General features: G+C 38.4%; 1 pseudogene; it reads left to right on the forward strand.

Annotated features, from left to right (window-relative positions):
- Positions 1 to 932: 932 nt before the first annotated feature.
- LOC103702177 lies at positions 933 to 19,374 on the forward strand (annotated as a pseudogene).
- Positions 19,375 to 19,433: the final 59 nt, after the last annotated feature.

Genomic DNA, 19,433 nt, shown 5'->3' on the forward strand with positions numbered 1-19,433 from the left:
TCACCCATCTTTCACTTACCAAGAGACTGATATAAGCATCTATGTCCTTGTTTCCAGGCATTATATCACCCTCCACCTCGTCTACCTCTTTATCGAGGAGGGGATGGGGAGGAGGAGGTTTCATAAAGGTTTTCCATTAAAGACAGGAAGGTAGTGGTAAGTCTTAAAGAATATGGTTTTGTACCAAAAAAAAATAAAAAAAGAATATGGTTGAAGGTTTTCCATTAATCACACCGGTTCCATGACTTCTTTCGTAAAGGTAGAAGCTCATTAACCCAGGAGTTAAAAAAATAAACCTTTTCTTGTAAACTTAATTACATAGGAGTTATTTCCATACGAGTCCAAAATGAGACCCGGAAAAAGGCTACTCCATGGATCACACCACTTCTGTGACGTCTTTCATAAAGGTAGAAGCCCATGAACTCAAACTGGATACGTGGCAGACTCTAGTGCATTCTCGTGACTCGTCAGCTAAAAAAAACGTATAACTTAAATCGAGTGACGGGGCATCCCGTGGCGTGAGAGTGAGACGCAGCCTTCCGGCTTCCGCCCATGTATCTTTTATCGGAGCCAACATCACCGCCCCACGTTGCCTCCCCAAACCGACGGCGTATATCTCCTCCACCGAATTCTTCTGCCTCTGATAAACACCTTCAGCTTTCTGGAGTTGGGGGTGGAGATCTTCTCGCTTATTCCGCCTCCGAATCTTTCTAACCTGCATACCACTGGAGGATTCTCATAAGGTATCACTCCGTCTCCGATTTTAATTAGTTTCTTCCCATCATTTTCTCGGGCTATCATATTGGATTTTATCCACTGAATGCGTAATTGTAATTTGATTTTCTTGTCCCTTCATTTTTTTTGAGTGAAACTTTTTAACATTCAATTCGTCATTTTGGTTTTTTTTTTTTTTCTTTCCATTTTAATCGTAGCTGTACGTTTTCCTTCTTTGTGGACGATTTGGGTGTTGTTTTTTGGAGCTTTGGAGGAGATGGATAGCTCGGAATTCTCATGGAAATTGGCGGACCACCCAAAGCTTCCAAAAGGGAAGACGGTGGCCGTCGTGGTTCTGGATGGATATGGGGCGAAGCCAACCCCGACAAGTACAACTGCATTTATGTCGCCGAGACGCCGGCCATGGATTGGCTCAAGAAGGTAATAAATTGGTTTTATTGGCTTCACTGGTTAGCATCCATGGAATTACTGATGCCCCTTGCCATTGTGCAGCTAATATTAGTATGGCGAGCTTAGTTTTTGTTCTGTTCTCGCAAGTCTGATTAATCTATTGTGGCTTTCTTTTTCGTCTGAATAACCGTTAGGTTCATTGTCTGGTGGTATGAGAGAGGGGGAGAAAAAAAAATCAACTCTTAATAAAGTGTTACTGCTTGTCGATTTTTTTTCATGCGGTTTCTCATCATACAGCACAAGGGTTACCTCAAATCTATGTTCTTATTGGGTTTGTGGTCCATTGCCTCACATTTTATAGGAGTGTAGTAGTTGCGAGTAGATATCCAAATTTAGTTATCTGGTGGTTCAGAGGATATCAAGTATCAATCGTTGTGTACAACTATCTCATGTTTCGATTTTCTATGCGTCAAACCAATTCATGGCGCTCTTCACTTTGTTAGTTGAACTTGGAAATTAAGGGCTGCACCATTTATATGTTGTTTGAGGCTCTTTGGAAATGCTGGCTTGAAGACCTCGAACGAAGTGGGTGCTTTTGTGGTAGGAGAATATTTCAAATTGTTAACGTAGATGCCTCCAGGATGAGTTGACAGTGCATGGGGACTTGAGGAGGTGCATGAACCAGGTCAGTAAAAGAGGGTAACCTAGGTTGCAGAAACCTCTCGTTTTTCATGTCTGGATCTAGGATATGTTGGCGCCTTGAGGTCGTGTTACTCCTATTCTTCTTCGTTGTCACGCCCCGAATCCGGGGCCCGGGGCGCGAGCAGACGCCGCGCACCTACAGGGCGGACCCCGTAGACACGCAAGACAGATAAATCAGATCAACTATTAATAACTAATTAAAAATAAATTCCAGTTTTCAGATCAAATGTCCATATATACATAAGTCAAAAGAGAAAGTCTATATCCACTAGCTAACTACATCATGATCACTCCGTCCCGTAATCCCCATAATCATATATCATCACCTGCAAAAATGTAAATAGTAGGAGTGAGCTAACAGCTCAGTAGGCGACATCATGCAATAAAGTCATTATATAACATGTCATAATGCATATAAAAGCAGCTAAACACATAAATCCAAAAATCCACACAATAATCTGTAAACCCAATCCGAGACTCAAAATAACTCAACCGCATGACTACGGCCACATCACCCAGTGGCATGGTTACACCGAAGTGCCAATACAACTCTCCGAAGAGCCGCTCCACTGAGCCAACGCACCACTGTGCCGCACCCCCTGGTGCCAAACTCACGCTCCACCGAGCCGCTCCGAAGAGCAAAACGCACCCCTGTGCCGCCACTATTCTATCACCGGTGGTCGCGGTGTCGGAACTAGTTCCTCAGTACAAGTCGACAGGGCCAACGTATCATCCCATTGGCGGGGTCTAGACTATAGTCACGCGGATTTTGAAAATCAATAAATCAACTTTCTATATCAAAATCATAATCATACTCCCCACAGTAAAGCGCATAACAATTTATGAAATTAAATATTTAATTTTAATTCTAACACATATTGCTAATAATAAATCAATAAATCAACATATGCAAGATACATGTTAGAATTCTACTTTAAAGCAACGGTCACCTACCTGGGTTCGCTTAAAAATTCCTGCCACAGATATCACGAACCCCTGATTAAAACATAAACATTATTTATTTAATTAACTAAGAAACATAATTTAAAAAAATTTTCAAACCCTTAAACTCCTAAGTTCATAGATCCAAGAATGGGCCCCTAAGATCAAACATAGACCCTAAAATCAGAATCCTTTAAACCCAAATCAATTGTGGCCCAAAACAGATTAGGCCCAACTGAACCAAACCAGTTTACAGGCCTAGATCAGATCTCGGGCCCAAACCAACCCAGCCCACAGATCCAATTAGGTTCAACTCAGCCCAACACAGATTCCCAACCCAACCCAAACCAGATCTGATCAGACCAGATCAGATCAAATCTTGACGAACCAGATTATACTTACATCAGGCTAACCCAAATTCCTGACTCAGATTCAGACCCTAATCAAAACCCATTCACTCAAATCCAGATCAAACCCAATACAAGGATTAGGTGGAACCGGTTCACAGTTTAGACCCGGTTCAAAGTCTGGTTCACCATTAAGGCACACATTTCAAAGCAAGGAAAAACACCCAGGCCGAATGAAGAAGAAGAAGAAGAAAGAGAAGAAGAAGAAGGAAGAGAAGAAGAAGAAGCAGAAGAAGAAAAAGAAAGGAAAAGGAAGAGAGGGGGGGGGGGGGTAGCTGGTGGTTCCGGTCGGCCCTCGGCGGCCGACCGTGGCCCTCGGCGGCGGCGCTCGGCCAGCCGCCGTCGGTCACCCCACGGTCACAGGCGACGGAAGGGAAGAAGAAGAGAAGAAGGAGAGAGAGAGAGGAAGAAAAGGGAGGAAAGAGAGGGAGACCGGGGCTGGAAGCCCGGCCCCCGTTCACCCACCTCCGGCCGAACCCATTTCGGCCGGATTGACCCCGGCCGGCCGCCGTCGGCCGGCCGAATCCCACAAAAGAAACTTCCCCGAAACAGGGGAAGTGAAAACCAGTTAACAACCCTCATTCCTTCCCCTTTAAATCTATAAAAATAGTAAATTAGTGATCTTCCTCACCTCCGGTCGTCGATGTGTGGCTTCCCGACGGTGATGGCGGCTCCGGCGGTGATGGGGCTCCGGCGATCCCTTCACAAAGAGGGAAAACGAAGAGGAAGGGATGGGCTCTCAGAGAAAAGAGAAAGGGGGAGAGAGAGAGAGAGAGAGAGAGAGAGAGAGGGAGAGAGGGAGAGGGAAAGAGGGAAGAGGGGGGGGGGGGCTTGCGGGGGATTCGCTGGCCGTTCGGCCGGCGTGGTCATCGTGGGGAGACCACGATGACTCAACTGAAGTCGGCACTCCTTGCCGACTTCAGTTCATTGGGCCCTAGGATGGGCCCAATTCGGGTCTTCACACTCTAACCAACTAAAAAGAAATTTCGTCCTCGAAATTAAAGAGATCTAGGCCTTTCATATGCTCAGCCCATTGAATAATATAAATCCAAGATCTTATTCTTCTCTATCAAAATCAGTGTGATAGATAACTTTAAATCAATTAGCAAAAATTTCATATAAACTCGTAAGATTAGCACTAGATAAATGACTGACTGAAATCTCAGATTGAAATTATCATCTTGATGCATGTTTACTCGAGATCGGATCAGGATCGATTCACAACAAGATTGATTAAAAGTAGTTGTGTTTGGGATAAAACTTGAAATGAAATAGATCTCATACACTTCTCATGGTAGTGTGTTGATCCCTCAAAGAATAATGGCCAACCTTAGAGTCAAATCATTAAATGGCTAGAAATGTAATTCACAAAATAAACATGTACTTATGATCATTAGATAGCAACGGTCTATCTCAAAGATGATTTGCATCAAATCACAAGAGCAGGTCTGAGAAGGCAAAGTATTGATACCATGATTCAATATGCCACGAAGCTTTTAACTTAAACCTATAAGATGGGAGCAAATAATGCTTGGTTTATGTAGATACTTAACAAATTAGACCATATTTGGCCAACAATCAACTAACCCGAGTTATGATACGCTCAAATTATTATTATTATTATTATTCTCTTAGCATATCCAAAAATAGCAAATTCTATCCAAGAGATAACATAATCATATCATGATTGACCTGAGAATCAACAAAATCTTTCATTATTGAACAACATAGTCTTTCATAATAACATGTTACCAAAATACAGTCAATATTTTTAACCAGTTTAGATTGACTCAATCCATCATACTTTCGCTGCGTAACTCTGATCAATATTCTCCAAAATTTCTTAATGATCCCAGATCATCAACATTTTTTTTTATAATATCCAAGCAAAATTTTATCCTTGCTTTCCAAGTTCACTAGGTCATTATTAACCCTTGAGATAGTTGTCGTATTTGTACCATCATATAATCAAGTAATCATATTCTAGATCCAAATTTGAACTAAGCCAATTCTAGTTTCCCTTGACAATTCCATTATACAAGTTGATATTTATTCTAAGCTTCGATAATTAAAAGATTCTAGATTAACTTACTCAGGAGCTTACTTAATCATTCTGAATCTTTTCTTTTAGGCTAAACTTATTTGGGCCTCTCATGAAATCCCACTTGCATTTCTCATATGGTGATACAAAATCCACAATCAACTCATAGCCTTGATTTATAAATATTTAACTTACAAGAATCTAATAATCTGGTTCAAAGATTTACAAGAAATTCCACCAAGATATAAGCTCCATGATTTTACATTGAGATCAACTCCTCAAATAATAAAATATTTTTTATTTGCAGTACTGCAAACATTTCGGGATCTTGTAAATCTACTAGACTTAGAGAATCTACTAATAACACAATGATATCCATATCGATCAAAATCCAAAGAACTATACTTTCCAACGATTTTTTTTTTTTTTTTTTTTACAAGGAAAAACATCAAGAACTTTTCCAAATCAAACAAGTCCTATTTTCGACTAACCCAAAAACATTTTAATCCACCAATATTCTCAAGATTTACTAATTGACTCCCCATCAAAATATAAATCTTAATTGTTTCAAGTCTCAAGTAGAGCCAAATAAAAATTCTTAAGTCTCATCCCCAAGTATATTTTCCTTCTATATACGAGTTCCATGCATGATCCACATACAGATTTCAATAAATATTTTCTAGTCCAAGCTTTAAACATCTTTTTATAGATGAATCTTAATTTGCCACCAAAATAATTAACTTCAACTAGAAGCAATATCCATAGTGCCTGATATCAAGTTAAACTTCCAAAATAATTATATTGCATGATAATATCTCATGATTAATATTCCTTCGCTTAATTTAGTCAAAATCTAATTAATCATAACTTGAAATACAAATTGCTCTACCAAAGAAAACTCTCAGAATAGCTCATTCACACTTCGGTTACGACCATAATTAGGTTGCATTCTAATTTTAGCATTTCAAAATCATGATAAATTAACTCAAATTTATCAATAACAAAAGCAAATAAATGCCTTTTAGATCAAATATTAATGATCTTAACCAGTTTCAAAATAAGTCAAACCACCACACTTCCGCTGCACTCTCTGATTTAATTCATTTAATTCTCTAAAGTCACAAAATGATTTCTGACTAAAGTATCATTTTGCATTGAAACTAAGAAACTCCAAATTTCAAATTTCCAAGTAGAACTAGAGCAAAACCTCTAGATCTTTTTGTCCTCAATTTATATAGAGTGTACATACCATAACTAACCCCCGATCCTTTAGTCAAGTTTAAGGTCACTATGTGATCTCCACAACCTTTTTAGAATCCAAAATATCTAGGTTTAATTTAAAGGGGGTAATTCTTGTATTCTCTTTGCAATTTAATTAGAAAATCTACATTGATTTTCCTTCCAACAGAATTTACCTCAAACTCAATGGGTTAGAACTGTTGAGCCAATATCACTATGAGTAGAAATTAACTCTATCAACTTCCAAATCCTTCTTTACCAAAATCCTTAATGTCTATGATTAATGCTACCCATGATAACTCACATAAGCATCTCAAAATCGAAATTTCTACTCAATTTTGTATTTTACAATGACAAAGATTTCTAGTTAGGTCATAAACCTTGACTTGAGTTCAAGTTAACACATCCAATGGTCTCCAACAATTATAAGAAAAATTTAGTAGCCCAATCCAAATATACAAATTCAAATAATTAGAATACTCCACCAATTTGCATACTATATGGCCTTAAGAATTTAATCCACTAATAGAAATATGCCGATTTACAATATTCAAACATGTCAAATCCAAATATAATCCCCATACAGATTTAACCTCGAAAACATTCTGCACTAATACTACGAAAAATCTTTCTTAGCCCACTCCAATAATACGGAAGATGTATGTATAAATCATACTCTGATAATTAGTAGCAAAACCAAAAGTACGATCATATCACAACCCATATCAAGTTTGAACTTCCAAGTCGTTTAAATAATATCTGAACATGGTATAACCGGTATGCCATTGTTAATTTTCCTACACTTATCTTAGGTCAAACCTCTCTTATCATGATCAAAGATAATTTATACTTTCTTTCCACACTCATCAAAAACCAAACCCGATGCATACATTTTATCATAATGCCCAGTGATCTTACACCTTAAGCACCAAATATAATTGTCATGTCCCAATTGATCATAACCTTAAGCTATGATATATTTATGTCACAATCCCTAATGATCTTAAACGTCAAACTCTAATGCCATTAAGCCTACAGTCCCTAGTGGTCTTAAGCCGTAGGTTATAATATCATTCATGTTACAATCTTAAGTGACTATAAACCAAGGCTTTGATAGTTTTTCTATCATAATTCCCCACTCACACTTACCTGAACCTAAATCCTAGGATACCTTAACCTTAAGCTCTGATACCAATAAATCTGTCACGCCCCGAACCCGGGGCCCGGGGCACGAGCAGACGCCGCGCACCTACAGGGCGGACCCCGCAGGCACGCAAGGCAGATAAATCAGATCAACTATTAATAACTAATTAAAAATAAATTCCAGTTTTCAGATCAAATGTCCATATATACATAAGTCAAAAGAGAAAGTCTATATCCACTAGCTAACTACATCATGATCACTCCGTCCCGTAATCCCCATAATCATATATCATCACCTGCAAAAATGTAAATAGTAGGAGTGAGCTAACAGCTCAGTAGGCGACATCATGCAATAAAGTCATCATATAACATGTCATAATGCATATAAAAGCAGCTAAACACATAAATCCAAAAATCCACACAATAATCTGTAAACCCAATCCGAGACTCAAAATAACTCAACCGCATGACTACGGCCACATCACCCAGTGGCATGGTTACACCGAAGTGTCAATACAACTCTCCGAAGAGCCGCTCCACTGAGCCAACGCACCACTGTGCCGCACCCCCTGGTGCCAAACTCACGCTCCACCGAGCCGCTCCGAAGAGCAAAACGCACCCCTGTGCCGCCACTATTCTATCACCGGTGGTCGCGGTGTCGGAACTAGTTCCTCAGTACAAGTCGACAGGGCCAACGTATCATCCCATTGGCGGGGTCTAGACTATAGTCACGCGGATTTTGAAAATCAATAAATCAACTTTCTATATCAAAATCATAATCATACTCCCCACAGTAAAGCACATAACAATTTATGAAATTAAATATTTAATTTTAATTCTAACACATATTGCTAATAATAAATCAATAAATCAACATATGCAAGATACATGTTAGAATTCTACTTTAAAGCAACGGTCACCTACCTGGGTTCGCTTAAAAATTCCTGCCACAGATATCACGAACCCCTGATTAAAACATAAACATTATTTATTTAATTAACTAAGAAACATAATTTAAAAAAAATTTTCAAACTCTTAAACTCCTAAGTTCATAGATCCAAGAATGGGCCCCTAAGATCAAACATAGACCCTAAAATCAGAATCCTTTAAACCCAAGTCAATTGTGGCCCAAAACAGATTAAGCCCAACTGAACCAAACCAGTTTACAGGCCCAGATCAGATCTCGGGCCCAAACCAACCCAGCCCACAGATCCAATTAGGTTCAACTCAGCCCAACACAGATTTCCAACCCAACCCAAACCAGATCTGATCAGACCAGATCAGATCAAATCTTGACGAACCAGATTATACTTACATCAGGCTAACCCAAATTTCTGACTCAGATTTAGACCCTAATCAAAACCCATTCACTCAAATCCAGATCAAACCCAATACAAAGATTAGGTGGAACCGGTTCACAGTTTAGACCCGGTTCAAAGTCTGGTTCACCATTAAGGCACACATTTCAAAGCAAGGAAAAACACCCAGGCCGAATGAAGAAGAAGAAGAAGAAAGAGAAGAAGAAGAAGGAAGAGAAGAAGAAGAAGAAGAAGAAAGGAAAAGGAAGAAGGGGGGGGGGGGGGGGGGGGGGGTAGCTGGTGGTTCCGGTCGGCCCTCGGCGGCCGACCGTGGCCCTCGGCGGCGGCGCTCGGCCAGCCGCCGTCGATCACCCCACGGTCACAGGCGACGGAAGGGAAGAAGAAGAGAAGAAGGAGAGAGAGAGAGGAAGAAAAGGGAGGAAAGAGAGGGAGACCGGGGCTGGAAGCCCGGCCCCCGTTCACCCACCTCCGGCCGAACCCATTTCGGCCGGATTGACCCCGGCCGGCCGCCGTCGGCCGGCCGAATCCCACAAAAGAAACTTTCCCGAAACAGGGGAAGTGAAAACCAGTTAACAACCCTCATTCCTTCCCCTTTAAATCTATAAAAATAGTAAATTAGTGATCTTCCTCACCTCCGGTCGTCGACGTGTGGCTTCCCGATGGTGATGGCGGCTCCGGCGGTGATGGGGCTCCGGCGATCCTTTCACAAAGAGGGAAAACGAAGAGGAAGGGATGGGCTCTCAGAGAAAAGAGAAAGGGAGAGAGAGAGAGAGAGAGAGAGAGAGAGAGAGAGGGAGAGAGGGAGAGGGAAAGAGGGAAGAGGGGGGGGCTTGCGGGGGATTCGCTGGCCGTTCGGCCGGCGTGGTCATCGTGGGGAGACCACGATGACTCAACTGAAGTCGGCACTCCTTGCCGACTTCAGTTCATTGGGCCCTAGGATGGGCCCAATTCGGGTCTTCACATTCGTACAGCTGCTGATGAAGTTGTTGACCAACTTGCCAGGGAAAGATTAGATAAAGGTGGTGTTATTGTGAGGAATTCCCTCTCTTGATGTGGTTGTAGCATCAATCCTTGCTGGTCATTCAATTCTGTAATCTGATTTTTTTCCCTACTCGTTAGTTAAATGTCTTAATTATCTGACGAAAGAAAAATGCTTGGGTGCAAGTTAAATTGCCATTCATGTTTGTCCTGCTAAAGGATGCAACTAAAATCATTCAGCATTTGCCTATGGATAATTTAGTATTACAAACATACTCCACCTTTTTGTAGGGTGCTCCAGAGAGATGGAGATTGATAAAGGCTCATGGCACAGCAGTGGGACTGCCTACCGAAGATGACATGGGTAACAGTGAGGTTGGTCACAATGCACTAGGTGCAGGGTGGATTTATGCCCAGGGGTAAAGTGCTTGCCTCACAATGCACTCCATTCTCAAAACTACCTTCATATTTCATTCTGAGGATTTTTTAAGTTGATTAATTGCGTTTATTGTACTTAATCCTGACAAGTTTTCTTTTGAGCATATTATATGAAGAGCAGGGCACTCTAATAAAGTGGACTTTCTGTCTGGTTCTGCTTCTTTCTACTGCTTGTAGTACCTAAGATGCAGTGGGCATCTTTTAATTCGTAACATCATCATTATTTATAAAGACATAAATTATTATTTTTTAAGTTAACTTTCAAATCCCATATATTCTTGCTATTAATTATATTTATTTGTTGGTATCGCTGTGCCATGCTTTAGAATGAACCATGAATATTTTGAAAAATGACCTGTTCAAATGTATCAAGAATACCATAGTTTATCAATTAAAGAATGTGATAGTTTTTGATCACTTAAAAAGATGTGTCCTTTAACCCTCTCAAGCAATTGATACATTTTAAAAAAAAGAATTCTTATTAAAATTTCTCATTATGTAAATAAAGTGTGTTAGGTAAAGTTAGATGTAGTCAGCTACTTTACAACTTTTAAATGCATAAATGCTTATTATTAAGAAATATTCAAATTGGAAGTATAAAGAATGTGTGGCAATTTGTACCGCAATGCTTTGGTATGTGTTAAGGGAGATGGGCTTTGGGAGTAGTGAGTCGGATGGAAGTCGTATGACGAATACCTCCCTTTTAGTTTCAGTTAATGCTTCCCAACAAATTTCTCTGATATTGTTAACAGTTAGACTTGAGCGATCTTGTGTCTTCATGGAGTGCCTCCTTGGCGGTGAAAGTTTGTTGTGTTTGATTTATATTTCTGAGGGAAGGTTTCATTAAAGGCAAAAGAATGAATGGAAGTTTATCTTTAGTCTCTGCCTCTAATACATGGATAATACCTTTCTTATTTGCTTGGATGTTGTTATGTTGACCACTTTTGGTTTTGCCTGTTAACTCAATCTTGTTCACTCGTGGTTGGAAGTATAGTATGTCTTTCAATTATTCAACAGCTGGAAGTCTCTTGCAGAACTTAAAAATCATATAAGCAACCAAATTTCTGAGAGTTGATAAGAGAAAATTTTGAATGTCTAAATAAGAGATTAGCAGGCTGAAAGAGCAATTTATGTTCCTCTAGCATTTTCTAACAGTTTTATTGAGCCTTTTTCTGGTTTCTTGGTACATATGTACTTCGATCAAAAAAAAAAGAGAGTCTCAGAGCTTAGTTCTCTCTCGTAAAGGGTGTTTACCTGCATTTCTCACTTTACTTGGTACGGACAGAAGTTTGCATAGATTTATAAGAGATAAATCTGACAGGTCAGTTTTTTTCAAACAAATTAAGTTAGTAATTGAAAAGAATTGCAGTCCTTCCTGCGGATTGTCATTCTGAACATTTGTTTATGTCAATGCTCTTTTTGTGGCATTTTCCTACTTTTCCTCATTGATTCTGCTTCCATTGAATTTCTTTTAAGAACATTTTTTTTATGCAATACTACTGAGTCGAATGTTCCTTTAACTGCAGTGCTAAACTAGTTGATCTTGCACTTGCCTCTGGAAAAATATATGAAGGAGAAGCCTTTAAATACATTCAAGAATCTTTTGATCAAGGTACTTTGCATCTCATTGGCTTGTTGAGTGATGGGGGTGTCCACTCACGGCTTGATCAGCTACAGGTATAGATTAGGTATTCTGAGTTATTTTTTGACTACCTGCTTTGGTGATTTTCAATACTTGATAACTTTTTTCTCTTGCAGTTGCTACTCAAAGGAGCTAGTGAGCATGGTGCCAAAAGATTCCGCGTCCATATCCTTACCGATGGTCGTGACGTTTTGGATGGTTCTAGTATAGGCTTTGTAGAAACACTAGAGAATGACCTTTCAAATTTACGGGAGAAAGGGATTGATGCACAAATTGCATCTGGTGGGGGCAGGATGTACGTTACCATGGACCGCTATGAGGTATTTGTGAAATTCTTTATTTCAGAACGATTATATGCTGGTGGTTTATGAGAATATTGTTGGCTGCATAAAATGCAGTGATTTGTTTGTTATTTCTAGTTCATTCTGTCTACAATTCTCCACATATCAAGAAAAGCATCAGTGGTGGGGTAAAATTTGTGTGTGTGAGAGAGAGAGATTATGATTTGGTGCTACTGTTGTATGATGGAAGGTGGCCATCCAAAATGATGATTCATAATATCATCGTGATCTGTTTCTAAAATGCCCGAAAAGTGAGAAGTTTCAGAAATTTTATACATGTGAATCAAATTGTCAAACATAGAGCAGCTTTCAAAATGAGATGATGTTTGAAACATTTTATGTTTTGGAACCATCCAAATGAGTTGAACTTTGGTCCATATGTCATTTACAATGTGGAGACTATAATATGTTGATTCTTGATAATTGTGGCTACTATTGCTTAGGGTGCACCAGCTCATTTTTTTTCTTTGTTATCTTTTTTTCTTTTTTTCCCTTCAATGCCTTTTGGTGTTCTTTCCCTGTATATTTCTTGTGTTAAATTGCTATTCTTATTTAAATCATTGCTTTTGTCGCATCACCTTGTAATTACATCTTATGGCTGTATAAATTTTGATTCCATTTGCTGTTGGTCTTAATGACAAGAAACTTCCATTTAGGTCAGTGCACTTGCTTAGCAAACTCCTCAGAAACTTGATATAGGACCTGTTTCGTAAGTGCTTCTGGTGTTTTTAAAATACCCGCTTCCCTGCACCAGCACCCGCAACTGCTCCTGCACTGGCTAAGCAGTTAATAGAGGTTGTCGGCTATTTGCTAGCTATCAAATTTTCATATTTGCATAGCAACCAAAGAAATTTCTGAATGTTTTATTTACTTCGTACCAAATGATTTTGCAGAATGATTGGGAGGTTGTTAAGCGTGGCTGGGATGCTCAGGTTCTTGGTGAAGCACCATACAAGTTTCAAAGTGCTCTTGAAGCAGTGAAAAAGCTGAGGGAGGATCCCAAAGCCAATGACCAGTACTTGCCTGCTTTTGTTATAGTCGATGAGAGTGGCAAGGCAGTTGGGTCCTATAGTGGATGGTGATGCTGTTGTAACATTCAACTTCCGAGCAGATCGTATGGTTATGATTGCTAAAGCTCTGGAATATGAGAACTTTGACAAATTTGACCGTGTAAGGTTCCCAAAGATTCGTTATGCTGGAATGCTTCAGTATGATGGTGAATTGAAGCTTCCAAGCCACTATCTTGTTTCTCCTCCAGAGATTGAGAGGACATCTGGTGAATACTTAGTGCACAATGGCATCTGTACTTTTGCTTGCAGGTGATATGCTATGCAATGGTTTGGGATTTATGGCTTTAACAGACTTATGCTTTTCATTTTTTTACAACTAATTCCAAAGAAGTGCTTAGTTATGCAGACATTTTGCTCTTCTTCCCATGAACTATCATATTTTCCAAATACCTTTATCTTGCTCCTTAGCTTGGTTGCTTATGTAGCTGTCCGATTACATTAATTAATTTGAATGCTTGGCATTTAACTTCATCTTGAGTTGGTAAAGGTCTTTGTACAAGATCATCAAATTGAATCTTGTAAAGATTTTTACCCCAATAGAGCTTATGATGAATGTGTTTCCAGTCTTTTGGCATCCTGAACTCTAGATTAAGTTGATGTTGAAATCCTTCTTTATTTGTTCATACTCTTACATAGAATTTATTTTTTAAATGTTATTTGTGTTGTTAGTAAATGTCATGGAGATAGATAATTAGTATGATTTATGACACTTCTCTCCTTAGCAGTGCTGCGATTGAAGAAAATTCAAGTTATAAATCCTATCAACTCCCTAGCCTTCACTTCTCACACCTAGTCATAAGCTTACTGCTTAGACACAAAATAAGAATATCTAACCTGACCATGTGGAAGAAACTTGTCTTTTTTCCCACCACTTATTTTCTTCTGTGCACTATCGCGGAGTGCAGGGAACAAGTGACTGCAGCCATGTGGAAGCCTTGGTAGAAGAATACTAGAATATTCATTACATGGCAAATTATACGAGACATGACATCTTTTTTGGATATAAATCTATCTTGTTTGAGCCAGAACAATTTCTTCTTTGCTACTTTGGCTCAAAATTTTCCTTCATGAATCAAATCAGACAATTCTTGTTGCTAAGAATAGATTGTGTGGTGCCTTTTTACTTTATACATATTCTGCGTGATCTTGGCTAGATTTTCACTGAATTGTGGCACTTTGATTAGGAAAATAAGAAGAAAGATCTGAGCAAGTCATTAAGACATTCGTTTTATGTTTTTCTAAATTTGCTTCCTGGGAGGATGTCCCTATGTTGTTCAATATATATGCTCATTTGACCTATGTACTGGTCTCTGTGTTTCAAATTACTGTGCACTAAGTTTCGTACTCTGTTGCTAAAGTTTATAGTCCATATTGATTTGTGAATCTGGAGTTCTAATGTTTAACTTTATAATACGAGCTATTCTAAGCTGGAATACCAAACCTAAATTACGATTTAAAATTACCATTGCTATAATTATTTATTGTTTTTAGTACATCACTGAAGGCTCACAGTTTAATCGTGCCTTTGTTATTCCAATTACCTGCTTTTAAATGTATTACTATTAATTATGAGCCCATACTAATTTTATTTTATATTTTGTGTAATAGTGAGACTGTCAAATTTGGTCATGTTACGTTTTTCTGGAATGGAAACCGGTCAGGATACTTTGATCCAAACATGGAAGAATATGTAGAAATTCCAAGTGATAGTGGGATTTCATTCAATGTTCAACCAAAGATGAAGGCCTTAGAAATTGCTGAAAAGGCTACAGATGCTATCCTAAGCCACAAGTTCCACCAGGTAATGTATTGGCTGTTAGAAGAAAAGGATTTCAATGATATGGCCTTTTATTTGGTAGTATACAAATATATGCAGGTCCGTGTCAACCTACCTAATGGAGATATGGTGGGTCATACTGGTGACATTGAAGCCACAATTGTGGGTTGCAAGGCTGCTGATGAAGCTGTGAAGGTAATGTTTTGTATGTCTGCTGACTTATAGTACTATTGTTCAATTTGCAGTGGGGGTATTTCAAAGGTAGATAAAATATGAGAATGAGAAAACAAATCCATGTATCCATCTATCAAGTTAACGTGGATTTACTAGTGATTTTCTGTGTTGTGCCAATTTCAATTTGAAGTCTTTCAGCATTTCACAAAATTTCAAGTGAACATTCAATTAATCTATGAATATCTAAGATGAACTTGTTTGGGTAGCTTTTTTTTGTGCATAATTAATTAATGAGAATCTGCAACCACGTGATGGGATTGTCTGGGTTTGCTCCAGTGATGCATGTCAGCAGACTGACCAACCAAGGTGGGCTTTCTGACACACCTCAAAATACCGAAAGAGACAAAAGAAAATGTGAAATCTTGAGAGAAGAAACAAGAAAAAAAAGGATTTCTCGCAAAAAATTAAATTGGTGCTAAGGATGCCAATATTTAGTCCAGGAGTCACTGACATGATAATAGAATCTCTTGCAGAATTTAAGTAATCCGAACCAGATTTTAGAAATATGCAATATTGTCCACCCATAGGTTAAATTTCAGTGGAGTAAGGAAATTCATCTTCCTAACATCTGTCCATTTGAATGGAGAGAATTATAGTTTTTGGTGGACCTATAGTGTCATTAGGATCTAACCTTCCATTATATTAAGCAATGCTTAGCTGTCTTCCTGGTAAATGCTATTTTGGCAAAGGTTGTTTGATATTTTTGGTTTTCTTTCCTATACAATCCAATTGTTGCTTATAAGAAAGATTGACTTTCAACAGTCATATCGAAGTAATTTAGACAGATCTGAATGAATGAATGACACTTTGTGTCATTCTGGCAAAAACAGTCTTATAATCTCATTCTGATTGAATTATTCTGGTGGATCCTTATTGGCAAAATGCCCATTTTTAAGCATGACAATGCAGTTTTCTTTCAGATGATACTGGATGCTGTAGAACAAGTGGGTGGCATCTATGTTGTCACTGCTGATCATGGGAATGCTGAAGACATGGTAAAAAGGAACAAATCTGGCCAACCGCTACTCGACAAAAATGGAAACATTCAAATCCTTACTTCCCATAAACTTCAACCGGTAATGAATACTAATCCTTGTCTTAGTTTGATTCTTCCTTGCATCATTGCCATGATCATTTTAATGAATAATACCATAATTTTTGGCTGTTATTGTTATCTGATCATGACCATCATAATTGTCATTATTTCTAGACCAAACTTTTGGATTATTGTTGCATTTGTGGGAGCATCACTCCCAAATATTTATAATAAGGGAGGAGTTTCATTTCCAAAAAAATGTCCAAGGTGCTTAAGGCCTATATGTAATAAGATGCATGGCAGACAATTGCATAGGCCGCTTATGTTTGTACTATGTCAAAATGGGCCACCTTTTGTTACTTCATGATTGTAGCCCGCAAGAGTGCCAAAACTACAATTCAGGAGTTTTTTTTTCTTTTTTCTTTTCTCCGATTCCGTTGTTATGGTTACTATGGTTTAGGTAATTTGATCATTAGAATCATGAGGAGGTCATTTGCTTCTTGTTTGATTCAGCATGAATCTTTGACTTGATATCTCTACCTGTTCTATTGGTTCAGGTTTTAACATTGATTGCCTGATGTATGTTATTATTCAGTTAAAGAATTTCCAAAGGCTTTTTGAGCTTCACTGTCTGCTAGCTGGTACTTTGCAAATGCACTTATAGTTTCTAGTTTCTGTCAGAATTATGACTTTTGTTAAGGATTGCCTGTGGTATATGTGGTCCTAATCACCAGTAGTGTAGAAAGTATTTGAAGAGTTGTATCTTTTGTTATATCCAGCATATATATTGAATGGGTCATCTACCAATCTGTTAGCACTGGTAAGTTCAGGTGACCTGATGTTTCAGTTTATACGAGCAATTTTGACTAGATAGAAATATCAATGTGGAAATTTTGTTTGCTGTAAATCACTAGTAATCTATTATTTTGGCTACCTTGGGGAAGGTTTGATCATTGATTGCTAATCTTGTTGTTGTCTTTCCTTTAAAGCTTTGTATAATTTTCATAGAATTAACTATTACGCCTCTTTCTTGTGGATGCATGCATTTTGCTATATGAAATATCTGGTCATTTTAATTAACGGTCCACAAGATTTAAAAAATAGTTGTTCTTTCCAATGCTTTGGTACCTCTGGTTCATTTAACGGTGCTCATATATCGTTTTGATAATATATTTTTACCCAACAAACTTATTTTGCGCAGCAAGGTTCCACATAAAGGCAAATAATCTGTTGAAGATATTGTTTTTTTAAAATCTAATGCAGCCTTTTTTATTCTATATTCCCATACTCTGTTGTGGTTTTAATGGTTTGAGAATCGTGTCCTACACAACATTTCTAACCATAATTTTAATTTCCTGGTCAATTATTGTTCATCTCACATTGAACTCTGCCGTGTGCAGATAGGATACGTTACTCGTGTGATAAACTTCAAGAACCAGTTAGTTTGTGGTCATTGCTAAGAAATGGAAGGTCTGGGGTTGATTTTTGATCTAGGCTACAACATGTGGAAACAGTTCTTGCCCCCCACCCACCCCCCTTCTCGTGCATCATAAACTTAGGTTGACATTTCCAATACCGGCTCATACCTTTTTGTGGGTGGAACCTCTTAGGCGACTGACAGGTGACCTGGTTACTTCCATATAAGTGGATCAAGTAATAAATGGTTAAAACCTCAAGGTACATTTATGATTAAATGGGATAAGGAAATAAGGAATTTAACTCTGAGAATAATACATCAAACTGGTATTGCTTGTAAGAGGTGGGGGGGGGGGGGGGGGGGGAATACAGTTCAGCCTTCTAAATTCTGCTGATTGAAATAGCAAAGATTTGTTACTGGAGAACTAAAATGCCATGGAGGTCTCTTCTAATATTTTTTCCCCAATTGTAGACATAAAACACATAAAACCGCAACTATCTAATGACCCCAAAATCAACAGAACGTGAGCATACCAACCTCTCTCTCTCTCTCTCTCTCTCTCTCTCTCTAAAGGCCTGTACTTAACTGTAAGCTGGTTGGTCTAATTGTGCCTCCCTTATAGCTGCCACCGGATATATTTTGGGAAGTTGGTTGTTTTTGTTCAACTATGTGGTTTGTCATTGGTGATTACCTTCATCCCAAATGGTAACTGATTTATGTACCATATTTTGTTTGCTTTATCTTGTGAATAGTAAAACCATTTCATGGACCTGGAGCTGTGTTATTATTCATCAATATTTTTGAACTTTTCATTTTTTATTTTTTTTTTGCTATCATTGTATTAGAAAACTAGTAGTAGTTAGATTTATTCAGTATTGCTGATGTATATACATACATACATACACACAAGTACATATTTGATCTGACATACTTAAGGCTTGTTATTGTGCATTTATTTTAAACAGTCTCACATAAAACTCTATCATCTATCAAAATTTTGCAGGTTCCGATTGCCATTGGAGGCCCTGGGCTTGCTCCAGGTGTCAGATTCCGCCAGGATTTGCCCACTGCTGGTCTTGCCAATGTTGCTGCAACCGTGATGAATCTCCATGGTTTCGAGGCCCCCAGTGACTATGAACCAACCCTTATTGATGTCGTTGACAGCTGATCCAACATCCAGTGCCTTATCGTGTAAGGAGAGGTTAAATAATTTTTGCAATTGGATTCTGCAAATTGCTTCAAGTTCAAACGCTGGTGCTAAAGATGTTTGATTTTGCTGGCAAGCTTGGCTAACGCTTGTATTATTATCACTAGTTGTCTTTCAGGAACTTCATGACGATTGTCAGCATGTGTTAATTGCTATGAATATTTAGTCCAGTTTCAACTTAAAACATGCATCATCTTTTGTTTCATGACAACCACAAATACATGCAACTGGTATCTCTTGTAAATGGTTGAGATGTGTAATCTGAAACAGGCCATTCGGTAAATCTTATTTGGCACTGTGTTGCTTTGCAATCGAAGTGCTCCTGATGCATTGTGAAATTCAGACATTTTACAACCATAAAGTTGGAAAAGTCAT

Source organism: Phoenix dactylifera, chromosome 3, assembly GCF_009389715.1.
Source record: "Phoenix dactylifera cultivar Barhee BC4 chromosome 3, palm_55x_up_171113_PBpolish2nd_filt_p, whole genome shotgun sequence".
NCBI classification, from domain to species: domain Eukaryota; kingdom Viridiplantae; phylum Streptophyta; class Magnoliopsida; order Arecales; family Arecaceae; genus Phoenix; species Phoenix dactylifera.